The 12,652-nt window shown below is 37.5% G+C and overlaps 1 protein-coding gene across 8 annotated transcripts in view; it reads left to right on the top strand.

Annotated features, from left to right (window-relative positions):
- The window catches only part of PCCA (propionyl-CoA carboxylase subunit alpha), a 385,988-nt gene that overhangs the window by 278,933 nt on the left and 94,403 nt on the right, over nt 1-12,652 (top strand). The gene's annotated exons all lie outside the window — the stretch shown is intronic.

Raw genomic sequence — 12,652 nt, 5'->3', positions numbered from 1 at the left:
GTGTTGCCGAATGGTTTTCCCTACGCGGTTGTACCAATTTACATGCTACCAGTAGTTATGAAGACAGTGACATTAGCAGTATGAACAACAAGCTGACTTTATTGTATTCTTGCTATGCCGGGCACTGACTCTTCTAAGCACTTCTTTGCATTAATTTATTTAATCCTCACAGCAAGTCAATAAAATATGTGCTAGTATTATTTCTCATTTTGTAGTTGGAGAAACTGAGGCTTACAGAGGCTAAATTGCTTGCCCAAGGCATCCTGCTAGTAAATGGAAGAGCCAGAATTTGAAGCCAGGAATCTGTGCCCTTAACAGTTTTTCTTCATGTCCTATGAACGCTTGGTATCCAAATGACTTAAGTTTTTCCTGACTGGTGGGTTTAAATAATCTCTCTCAGTGGTTTTAATGTATACTATATTTCCCTGATTAGTAATGACAATGAGCATTTAAAAATATATTTATTGACAGTCCTGTTTTCTGTTCTGCAAAATACCTGTTTATGGCTTTTGCCCAATTTTTTATTGGATTGTTTGTCTTTTTCTTACTGGTTCATGAATGTTCTTCATATTATGTGTCCTGACCCTCTGTCAGTTATATGTGTTACAAACAACTTCTCCCAGTTTGTAGCTTGTATTTTTCCCTTTTTAAGTTATACGAGTGAAGTTTTAAATCTGAGATTTCGTATGAGAATTTTCAGTCTTTTCCTTTATGGTTTGTGTATTTTGTATTTGTTTAAACAATCCTCTTCTGCTCTCCAGCTCATAAAGATACTTGGCTCTATTTTCTTTTAAACCTTTTATGTTGTGCTTTTTCACATTATAACCCTTAATCCTTCTGGGATTGAATATTGCACATGGTGTGAGTTAAGAAAGATCCAGGTTTAGTTTTTAAAATATGGATAACCAGTTGCTCCAGCACTACCTACACACCTGCTTTTCTTTCCCTAACTAGTTTGCCACCTTCTCACCTTTCCAACCCCAGAATTCTTTAAAAGGCTTATTGTTTCTGTAAAATATTTCTCAATTAATTGTAAACAAAAAGGTGACTTTTTCCTTAATATGAAGTTCTGGTCACTATATTTGCTTTCATGAGCTCTGTGTCGATTACTTTCATTTGTCATTTATCTCTGGGGAATCCCTAGCCACTTAAAGAGGGTGTGTGTGGGTGTGGGTGTGGGTGTGGGTGTTTTGCAGGATCCAGGGTCTCAGATGATATTTGAGATACACCTTAGAAAAGCATGTTCATGAAATGGGAGGTAGATTGGGAATCATTCAAATAGGGAAGTAATGTGAGCTAAGCATGGAAAACAGATTGGAGGAGCCAAGTTATGAATGGGAGGCTAAGGAGCCTGTGCTTTTCAATCACCAGTGGAGATGTTATTGAAACGTTTTGTAGAGGGAAGTAATGTCCATCAAAACGCTGTTGAGCCAAGAAAAAAAAATGCTGTTGTGGGAGGTTAGAGTGTCTTTATAATAAAAGAGGGGTTAAGGAATTGAAGGGGGAAGTGGGAAAGGAGTTCATTTAGAAGATATTTCCTATTACTTCACTCATGAGGTAATGGACCCTAAACTGGGGTGCTGGCAGTGCACAGAAATGAGGGGGTTGGGTTTGGGAGTAGTTGCTGATTAAACTTGACACAATTTGTTGAATTCTCTATGCGTACAGCGGGGTACCATAGTGACCTCAAAATTCTGTCTCCAATGAACACTGGTCCTCTGCTTTGACCATTAAAACTTTTTTTCTAATAGGTTTTTATGGCCTTCCCTATCGTCGTTAGGTGGTTATCCTCTCAAAAGCAAGGTTTTGAAAGTGAACCCTGCATTCTGTGCTTTTACATACCAAGCCGCCCATCACCTACCAATTTCTAAAAGCAGGAAAAAAGGATAGAAATTCAGAGTTCTGTGCCAATCTGGGATTAAATCTGCTGCACTTTAATTAGATTTTTCTTCCTTCAACACTATTTTGAAACCTTAACAGGATTTTTTAAATTGTGGTAAAATATACATAAATTAAAAAATACGAAATTTACCATTTTAACCAATTTTAGGTGTATAGTTCAGTGACATTAAGTACATTCACACTGTTGTGCAACCATCACCCCTGTCCATCTCTAGAACTTTTTTGTCATCCCAAACTGGAACTCGGTTCCCATTTAACACTAACTCCCTATTCCCCCCTCCCCGCACTGCTTGGCAACTGTCCCTATGAATTTGACTACTCTAGGTACCTCATGTAAGTGGATTCATATAGTATTTATATGTTTGCGACTGGTTTATTTCACTTAGCGTAATATCTTTAAGGTTTATCTGTGTTGTGGCATGTGTCAGAATTTCTTTCCTTTTATTTATCCATTCATCTGTTGATGGACATTTGGGTTGTTTCTACCTTTTGGCTGTTGTGACTAATGTTGCTATGAACATGGGTGTGCAAATACCTCTTCTAGTCCCTGCTTTTAGTACTTTGGGGTGTATACACACAAGTGGAATTGCCGGATCATATAGTAATTCTGGTTTAATTTTTTGAAAACCTCCATTTTGTTTTTTAACGGCAGCTGCACCATTTTACATTCCTACCAGCAACACACAAGGATTCTAATTTCTCCACGTTTTCACCAACACTTGATATTTTCTGGTTACTGCTCTCGTTTTTGTAATAGCTAACCTAATGGATATCAAGTGGTATCTCATTGTGGAACAGGATTTTTTGGGATAGTTATTGAGAAAGCATTCAGGGTACTTCCCAATACTTGCCATTTCTTTATCAGTTTTACTGTGTAAAACTGATAAATGGAGCTTTTTTAGTGCCAATAGAAGCAACTTTCTTACAACTGTTCTTTCAAACTCATTCTCTCAACTTATTCTTTTTTTTTGCCGGGGGGGTGGGGAGAGTATAATTGCTTTACAGTTCTTTCCTCCCCTGCATAAACTCATGTACAGTTCTCAGTCTGTAAACTTGCTACCAGGTAGTAAGCAAGTCATAGTCTATTTGGCAGAGAGTGTGTTTAAAAGTCTAGTTCATTGTAATGTCAAGACTGGTAAAACCTCTCCTGGTAAAAACTGGTAAAATTTCTCAGACTGAGAAATGTTTATAGGGAAGATGAGAGTGTTGCTTTCTTCTTTCTTGCTTTATATCCTCTTCCACTTCCCACCTGCTATCTGGGGTCTCTCCAGAGTTGCAGTATGGTGTAAGAATGAGTGGCACACGGCTGGAGGAGCTAGGTTGACCAGGGCAGATATAATCTGGTATGCATTCTTTTGGGGAATGACAGACGTCCAAAGCTGGCTGGTGTCTTCTAGGACATTGTTGTGGGTTTGGGAGAATTCCTCACCTGTAGAACCCTTAATGCCTGCTCTGTCTTTTCCTGATTCCTATTCCTCTTGATAGGCAGGGTTTCCCATAATGACCCAGCGTGGGTCTCTTTTCCATGATCCACGTCCGGGCCACAAGAAATAGTTATAAATCCTTGCCTCACCAAAATCTTCTTTCTCTGTCACGAAAAGCATTGCTTATCTTCCCTAGGTGTCCCTCACAATCCAGGAGGTACAGAAAATCAAATCATTCTCATGAATTCCTTTCACTTGGCATAAAGTGTTCAACCTTGATTTCTTAGCTTAAGAATTCCACCTCCTCTAATTAGTTTTTAATGTCTTTCATATTCTCTTGCTCGTTTCATAGTTTCTTAGCATGTCCTAGTAGGTGGCTTGGTCTAGCACCTTAAGGATATGTGGGTATTTAGTTCCTATTTAGTTTTATTGCTGAATCCCTGTGACTACATGGAAAGTAGCACTTAAAACCTTTTTCTGATTAGACAAAATTACTTGGGGAGGAAGCATTACCTTTGTTTTAGTAATTAGCTCCCTGTTTATCCAATCAGATTACATTTGTCTGTTCACTTTCCCGGTTTTCATTGGTAAACTTCATGAGCTTAATATTATCCATTAATTTCTTTAAAAATAAATTGTATTTTGGCATGTACATTATGTGGATAATGAATTTTATAAATTACTGAATTCTTTTAATTGATCTAAATTACCTGTTTCAGTTTTTATTTGACCTTGAATTTCCACTGTCTTGCTGAGTTCCTGGCCCATGTGGAAGCTCAGTAACTGGATGAATGGATGAGTGGGTGGATGAATGGATAGTCATCTTGCATTTTTGTAATCTCAGAAATAAATCTGCCTTATCTATACTTTCATTTTAAGATTTATATTTTGTTTCTTCTAAGCCGTTGTCAAATTAAGCTATGTTCATCAGATAGCCTTCCTAGCCGTTTTATCAATTCTCTTTAATTCCTGATTTTCCAACATTCGCAAAATCCATGCTCTATTAGGTAACATGACTGGTTGATCTCTGCAGATACAGAATCACTGCAGCTCCTTTGAGAGCAAAGAGAGACAAGAGGGCTCCCAAGGACCTGCCCACAGAAGTCCCTTCCTTATGTAGCACGACTCTTTCCAGTCAAGCACGTGGCTTTCCTGTTTGCCTTCATTTGCTGTGGGAGCACCTGAGCTGCTGAAGGCTAACAGTACCACGTATTGATAGGTATTGGTAGGTATTGAAAAGGGTCCACCTCAGGCTGTTCCTCATTTCCGCCTTTGCAAGGTGTGTGCACACCTTGTTTGCACTCTCTTTCCCCCAGTGGCACTGATTATTCACGGCTCAGTTGAGTCTACTTCACACCATCTCTTACTCCAGTATATGTGTGAGCTGCTTTACGTCTTTTTCTCTTCAAGAAAATCATGCTCTTGGACACAAATTCTAGTCATTATTAATAACTTTAAGTATAGAGCTAGTGGTGTATTTATCTGACTGGGGGAAGAGGTCATATATTTTGAAATGAAATAATTTATAATAAAGAACTGGGGATATAAATCTTGAAAACTCTTGAAGATACTAAAAGGCCTTCTTTAGAATTTTTTAAAGTTTTTAATCTATTTCTTCATCTAATAGTGAAACCATTTTCCCTCAAATATTATCATTCAAGGAAAATAAAATGATAGTATGTTATATTTATTTATTTATTTATTGTTGGTTGTGTACCAGCACATTCCTACTGTTTTCATTGCATATGTAGAGTCCCTCAGTAATGGCACTTATTAAATATGTCTTAATGGTATAATCTGAGAAACTAACAGTCTTTTCTCATTCTTTTGTGGAAAGATATATTCTGATTTCCAAATTACCAATTTAAAAAGTTGTGGAATGAAACAGATTGTCCAATAGAAATCTAATATGAGCCATATTTGCAGTTTAAGTTTCTTAGTAGCCACGTTAAGAAAGTAAGCACAAGTGAAGTTCATTTTTCTAATCCAGTTTATTTAACCCACTATATCCAAAATGTTAGCATTTCTACATGAAACACAAATTATTAGTGGAATACCGGAAATGAAACATACTCCTGATGCGTATATGACAGCAATAACATAAGTAATGGAACGATTAAAGTGGAATGTACTAAAGCAGTGAAGTTGTGTTTAAAAGGGAAAATATATCATACTACTTCTGTATTTAAAATTAAATAAAATTATAAATTTAGTTTCTCAGTTGCACTAGTCACATTTCGAGTTCTTAATGGCCATGTGTGGCTAGTTAGATGGCTCACAAACAGAACCTTTTGTAAGTCAGACAGTGTTTACAGAAGAAAAAACACATTTTTGTAAAGGGCTCCCCCCATGTGTCAACCACAGTTTTGGTTTTTATTATTTAAAATTAGAAATAGAGGAATTAAATTCATTTTAAAACAGAAGGTGAATTTCTCATCTAGGTGACAACCTTCTAAAATTTTAATTTAGAAGCTTAACAAAAATTAGAACTATTTTTAAAAAGTGGAATGATTTCCTCTCTGGAGCATGTAACTAAAGTGTTGAAACAAAACAAAAGGTTTTGCTGTTCTATATGTGTTAAGCTCACTGCTTTCTTAACACTGCTTTCTTCACACATCCAAGCACCTTCTGACTATGGAACGTGCTGGATGAATAGAACTTTTTTATTATTCCTACGACTGTATTCCTGTGAAGTAAATTTTTTTTAACCTTGAAGAGACTCTTTAATTTTACTCTGAACAACTCAAATAGTTTTCGGTTTCTTACAATGTAATTTGTCTGCTGGGATTTAATATACTGTTTCTCGTTAGTGTTTTACATGCTGGATTTTCATTTTGCATAGTCACGTTGTTTGAACATTTGCAAGCAGAGCCGACTAACTGCTATTGGCCTGTTTCTTTGTGTGGCACGATTTCTTCTCTCCACCTGCTCACAGCAGGTTGTCCACAGGCCTGAAGAGTAGCTAAATACTTTTGAAAATATCTTGAGATCTTGAGAAATCTAACAATTTCCGCATTTGTGTGATGTGAAGCTATTCGTCGTGTACCTTTGAAGGCTTTTTTCTTTTTATTTCTCATATTCTTAAATATTTTCAAGAGAAGATAAATTTATTATAAATAACAGTACAAAGCTGATTGCAGCACTATCGCATTCTGCATTGAATAGGTCATTGATATTCAACTAAGTGGAACTAATTTTCTGTGTTAAAGCAGACAAATTTGGAATAGTGTCACATGAATCTCATGTTATTTACTACAGAATACCAGATTAAATGGATTACTTGTGAATTGATTGCAGTGTTAAATAGATTATATAACATGATAACTTAAAATGCCCAAGTGAGCCTTTTTAAAATAGAATATTACACAAGCACATGAATGTAATAGAAGAGATGTTATTATGTTTGTGGAATGTGTATCTGTGATATATTTGCAAATTCTTGTCCACACGGAATTTGAATAGATTTAAAAAATTGAACCTTGATTTTCTGTTTTTGAAGAAAATGAATGGATTTTCTCACCACTTCAGGAGAGAAGTTTAAATTTAAATGTTATTTTATTTTTTCTCTTTTTCAGATTAAAATAACTCCCACAACTTCCGAGAACAAACTTTAGTTTTAATCCTGATAAATGTATGTGTATAGATGCTAAAATAAATATGTTAATAATATTTTAATTAGAAAATTAAATGAAACGACTTACATTTTTGCTTATACTTTGCCAGTACAAAAAAAAAGTGGATTTGGAAGTAATCATCTTAGTTTTCAGTCCCCAAATAAATGTATCCCATGTTTTTTCGATGTTTCTCCTCACCCCTCCACCCCCTTAGCAGTAACTAGCTGTTTTGTCCTATATTCATGTGATTACTCTAGACTCATCAAATGTGATAGGAAACCATCTATTTAGGATGTATAGGATATATAAATATATAACTTAGAAGATGAAGTAGAGGATGGTGTTTTTTTCTAATGAAGTAGGAAATGAAAGAGTAATTATTAACCATCTCCTTTTCACATTCCTGAAAACATCAATTACAGTTACACATCTTAGAAACAAGCCCACCAGTAGAACAGAAATAACTCCTTTCACTATGCTTCAAAGAATTTAATCACTGTTTAACAGCTGGGGTGTATTTACAACTATAATTTAAAATATTAATTTTGATGCAAGTCTACCTGCTTTTGTAGTGTAGTCTAGAAGCTTAGCCATTTTCTTGTCTCTAGTGGCATGTGCTTTATGATTTGGAGTTGCTTTTAAACATTTAATATAATGGGAAAATGTCTTTCTGTATCCCCTCCCCACACACACATACTTTTTCTCCTCTACTCTCTGTTAACTAGAAAATTATGTTTTAGTAGCTGCCAGAAGAAGAGGATTTTGAATAGTATAAACACTGATTATGGAAAACATGGAAAATAATACAAGCAGCTGCACTGCAGTCCGATAAGACAAATCCCGTAGTAATGGCCTTTAAAACATATTATCAAGTTGGAAATCAGTGAGGGAAAAAAGAAAACTATTACTGTTTCTTCCCCATACTGTTCAGTGAGATTACTTTTAAAGGTGAAATTGCCTTTGATTTTATTATCTTAGGAAGATATTTTTGGAACATTTTTAAATTTTGTGAATGTTTTTGCTTTTTTTGAGTGAGCAGTCTTGCTAATTTTGTATGAATTTGATTCTAACAAATGTTGAAATTATTTTGTTAACAAAGTCTTCCTAAGTACTTTTTTCCTTAAAGAAAGAAAAAAAGGAGTATGTTTTGTAAATGTTGGAGCAGACTATCAGAATAAGAAAAGAAGGACGTTTTAATTTAGCTGTGAAGTGCCACTTAGAATAGGGGGTAAAATATTTTAGGACAGAATATGTTTCATGAAGATGAAAGTTTTAATTTTTATTTTATTTTACTTTTTTCTATTAGCTTATCAAGGGGCCAGTTCGTATTTGGTTTTGGCATACCTCAGATTCATTGTAGGCATTGAGTACTTTGTTCTTCGTGGATTCTAAAACTGAATTGTCTTAATCCTAGACTGTGGGAAAAGTGTGTATTCCTGTTTCCTGTGTAGAAGTAAATTCCAGTTTTGAATGACATCTTATTTCCCTGTTTTCTACTACATCAATCCTTATTGCTGAGATATGTCAGGTTTGGGTTCTTTCTTTCTTTCAGTGCACATATACAGACTGTGGTAGCTGTGGTGGGGGAATATCTGATACTCATTATGTACGTAATTTTAACCTGCTTTAAACTGAATGCAAAGTTAAGGGTAACTTATTGGTACTTATATCTATGGTTTCCGTATTCATTGTTACACTTTAATTGTATCTTTAATGTGAAAAAAAAGTTTCTAAACCTGTTTCCATTTTACATATTGCAAAATTACTTCTGTTTGCCTGGGAATCAGTCCAACCCACGTAGGGTAAGGAAAAGGAACTGTTACATTTTTTTAACGTCTCTTACATAGAAGGCAATTCTGATACGACCTAGGCAGTGTTCTAGACTCTGGAGATACAGCAGTGACCAAGACTTACACTGCAGCAGGGGGATGTAGATACCAAACACGTGACCACGTTAAAAAGGTAATTTAACAGGATAATTCATAGAAGGCAATTAGGAGGAAGTAGCTTTAGGTAGGGTTAGGAAGTCCTCTCTGAATACTTAACATTGAGTTGCAACCTGTGAGGAGTAGGAGGAAGCCATGCAATAATCTGGGGGAGGAAAGTCCCAAGTAGAAGGAATGGCACGTGCAAAGGCCCTGAGACAGGAACACGTTTGGTTTGTGTGGAAGCCAGGAGGAAGGCCAGTGTCTCCTTGAGTGGACAAAGATAGGCCGGGACCAGGTCATGTGGGGTCTTCGTAGGCCAGGGAATTTGGTTTTTATTCGATTCCTATTGCAAAGCTTTTGAAGGGTTAGAGTAGAAGAATGGTATGATGTGATTTAAAATTACTGCTGTGAGGAGGGATGGACCACAGGGGACTAGTGGTGGAGACAGGGAAGTCACTTGTATGATCATTGCAGTCATCCACACGAGAGGTGCTGATGATGGTTTAGATGAGGAGCTGGCCAGACCCAGCCCACTGCCAGTCTTTGTACTGCTCACAAGTTGACTGGTTTTTTAAAGTTTGCAAGCATTACATTTTAAATGGTTGGAAAAAATTAAAAGAAGAAGAATGTTTCATGACACATGAAAAGTATATGAGATTCAAATTTCAGGTCCGTAAATGGAGTTTTACCAGAACACAGTTGCATTTATTCATTTTCATCTGTCCGTGGCTGCTTTTGGAGTTGTTATTGTACATAGAAGCTTAATGCCCTGATTTGCCCCTGTCACACAGCAGTTCAGTAGCTTAGGAGTTTGTTGAGGTTTTTTTGACGCAGGACCAAGATTGAAATTTTTCTGAACAAAAAAGAACTGTCCTCAACCACTGTTAATGGAACGTCAAACATTGAATGGCTTTGAAAATTAGTTTGTGTCGCAAACTTGATGTTTCTTAATGAAGTCAACCGGAAATTGCAAGGCAAAACAGCATTTACATGCAAGATGAATACTGTGGTAAAGTCATTTTGACAAATAATGTTTGAGTCACAACTAATGGCAAGCTGCTTTTTATACTTCCTAGGTTGTCAAAAGATTAAAGCAAGAAGTAGACTACAGTTCCAGCAGCATTTTTACAAAAGCAAAAGAAATTTCCATATTTCAAAATCTGTATAACTGTGCAATTGAGGATCTTCTACTCAACCTTCAACTGGAAATGATTAAACTACAATATGTTATGCTAAAGGCAAATATCAAGAGAAGAATCTAGCAAAATCTGGCCCTTTGGGGAAAAAAAATTGCCAACCCTTGGCTTAGACTAAGATGGTAGCAATGGAGATGGCTTGAAGTGAACTAATTTTGTTGTAGGAAGGGGACCCCTTCCAGGGCCCGAGAGTGGGCTCTGGTCTAACACTCGGAAATGAATTATCCGAGGAGACACACGTGCTGACAAAGCAAGAGACTTTATGGGGAAGGGGCGCCTGGGGGAGGAGAGCAGCAGCGTGAGGGAACCCAGGAGAACTGCTCTGCCACGTGGCTCACGTTCTCGGGTTTTATGGACATGGGGTTAGTTTCTGGGTTCTCTCTGGCCAAACATTCGGACTCAGGGTCCTTTCTGGTGGCGCGCATCGCTCAGCCAAGATGGATTCCAGCGAGGAGGATTCTGGGAGGTTGGTAGAACATAGGGACTGGTGTCTCCTCTCTCCTTTTGACCTTTCCTGAATTCTTCTGGTTGGTGGTAGCTTGTCAGTTCCATGTTTCTTACCAGGACCTTCTGTTGTAAGATAACTCATGCAAGTGGTTACTATCTTGCCTGGCCAGGGCAGGGGGTTTTGGTCAGTGGTTCCCCTAACAACTTGACATATATTTTTGAGGGAAGGCAGAAAAGATTGGCAGGTAGATTAGATACTGGGTATGAAGGAAGTTAAAGAATTAAAGGTGAGTGAATGATGGTAGTATTTACGGAGTTGGGAAGGCTAGGGGAGAAGCGGATTTGGGGAGGCAGATCAAGAATTCTGTTTGGACTTGGTAGGTTTAATATGTGCATTAGATATCCAGGTGTTGATGTCCAGTTAACAGTTGACTATATGATTCTTGAACTCAGAAGACAAATGGGAGTTGAAAACATAAATTTGATAGTCATATTCATGTAGATTTTCTCTTTAAGCATGGGTCTGCCACATACAAAAGGTTAAAGTTGGACCCTTATCTTAAACTAGATACAAAAATTAACTCAAAGTGGATTAAAGACCTAAACATAACACCTAAAACTATAAAACTTCTAAAAGAAAATGTAAGCAAAAAGCTTCATGACTTTGGACTTGACAGTGATTTCTTGGATATAACACCAAAATCATAGGCACAAAAGCAAACATAGACAAATTGGACTACATCAAACTTAAAAACTTTGTGTATCAAAAGACACAACAGAGTGAAGAGGCATCCTGTGAAAAGGGAGAAATATTTGGAAGTCATACATCTAATAAGGGGTTAATATCCAGAATATATAAAGAACTCTTGTACCTTAACAACAAAAAATTAAATAACCTGATTAAAAAGTGGACAAAGGCCTTGAATAGACATTTCTCCAATGATGATATACAAATGAGCAGCAGGCATATGAAAAGATGCTTGACATCAGTAATCGAAAGAGAAGTGCAAGTCAAAACCACAGTGAGATATCACCTCATACCCGTTAGGATGGATACTATAAAAAAAAAAAAACAGAAAATAACAAGTGTTGGTGAGAATGTGGAAAAACTGGAACCTGTGTGCCCTTTTGGTAGAACTACAAAATGGTGCACCTGCTATGGAAAACAGTATGGAGGGTCCTCAAAAAATCAAGAATAGGGCTTCCATGGTGGCTCAGTGGTTAACAATCCGCCTGCCAATGCAGGGAACTCGGGTTCGAGCCCTGGTCGGGCAACTAAGATCCCACATGCTGCAACTAAGACCTGACGCAGCCAAATAAATAAAATTAAAAAACAAAAATAAAAAAATGTAACATGTATTAAAAAAAAATGCGGGACTTCACATATCAATGCCGGGGACATGGGTTCGAGCCCTGGTCCGTCCGGGAAGATCCCACATGCCGTGGAGCAACTAAGCCCATGCGCCACAACTACTGAGCCTGCGCTCTAGAGCCCGTGAGGCACAGCTACTGAGCCCGTGTGCCACAACTACTGAAGCCCACGCACCTAGAGCCCAGGATCCACAACAAGAGAAGTCACCGCAATGGGAATCCCGCGCACCACAATGAAGAGTAGCCCCCGCTCGCTGCAACTAGAGAAAGCCGCGCGCAGCAATGAAGACCCAACCAGCCAAAAGTAAAAAAAAAAGCATCCGTGGAATCCACTACCTTTTCTAACCGTTCTGAACTTGGCATTGGCAGTCTCTCCCACCCGGCCTCCTGCTCTAGAGTTAGGAACATGTTCCTTTTTTTAGTAGGACACACCAGAGTTTATGTCCACCTTCAATACTTCCATTCCTTAATTGCCAACAGGCCCATGAAGCTCCAACTTTCGATTTTTATTCCCCCTAACTCTTTGGGTCATCAGAAAATTCTTCTAGTCCTTTCTTTGACAAAGTGATATAAAGTAATCTATACTGGTGAAAAGATGTGATATATGGTATATTCTTAGGCAGCAGACTAAGATAATACCTGTAGCCTGTGCTAGCTGGGGCCTGAGGAGTTATTGACAACCTGGAAGTCTTCCAGGTTGCTGAGAGTTTTCCTGCTAAGAAGAGCCAAACTGCAGCAGTCTACTTCCTGTCCCTGTGGATTTGCCTCTT

The sequence above is a fragment of the Orcinus orca genome, chromosome 18 (genome assembly GCF_937001465.1).
Source record: "Orcinus orca chromosome 18, mOrcOrc1.1, whole genome shotgun sequence".
Classification (NCBI taxonomy): Eukaryota; Metazoa; Chordata; class Mammalia; order Artiodactyla; family Delphinidae; genus Orcinus; species Orcinus orca.
This window is presented reverse-complemented; position numbering and strand designations above follow the sequence as displayed.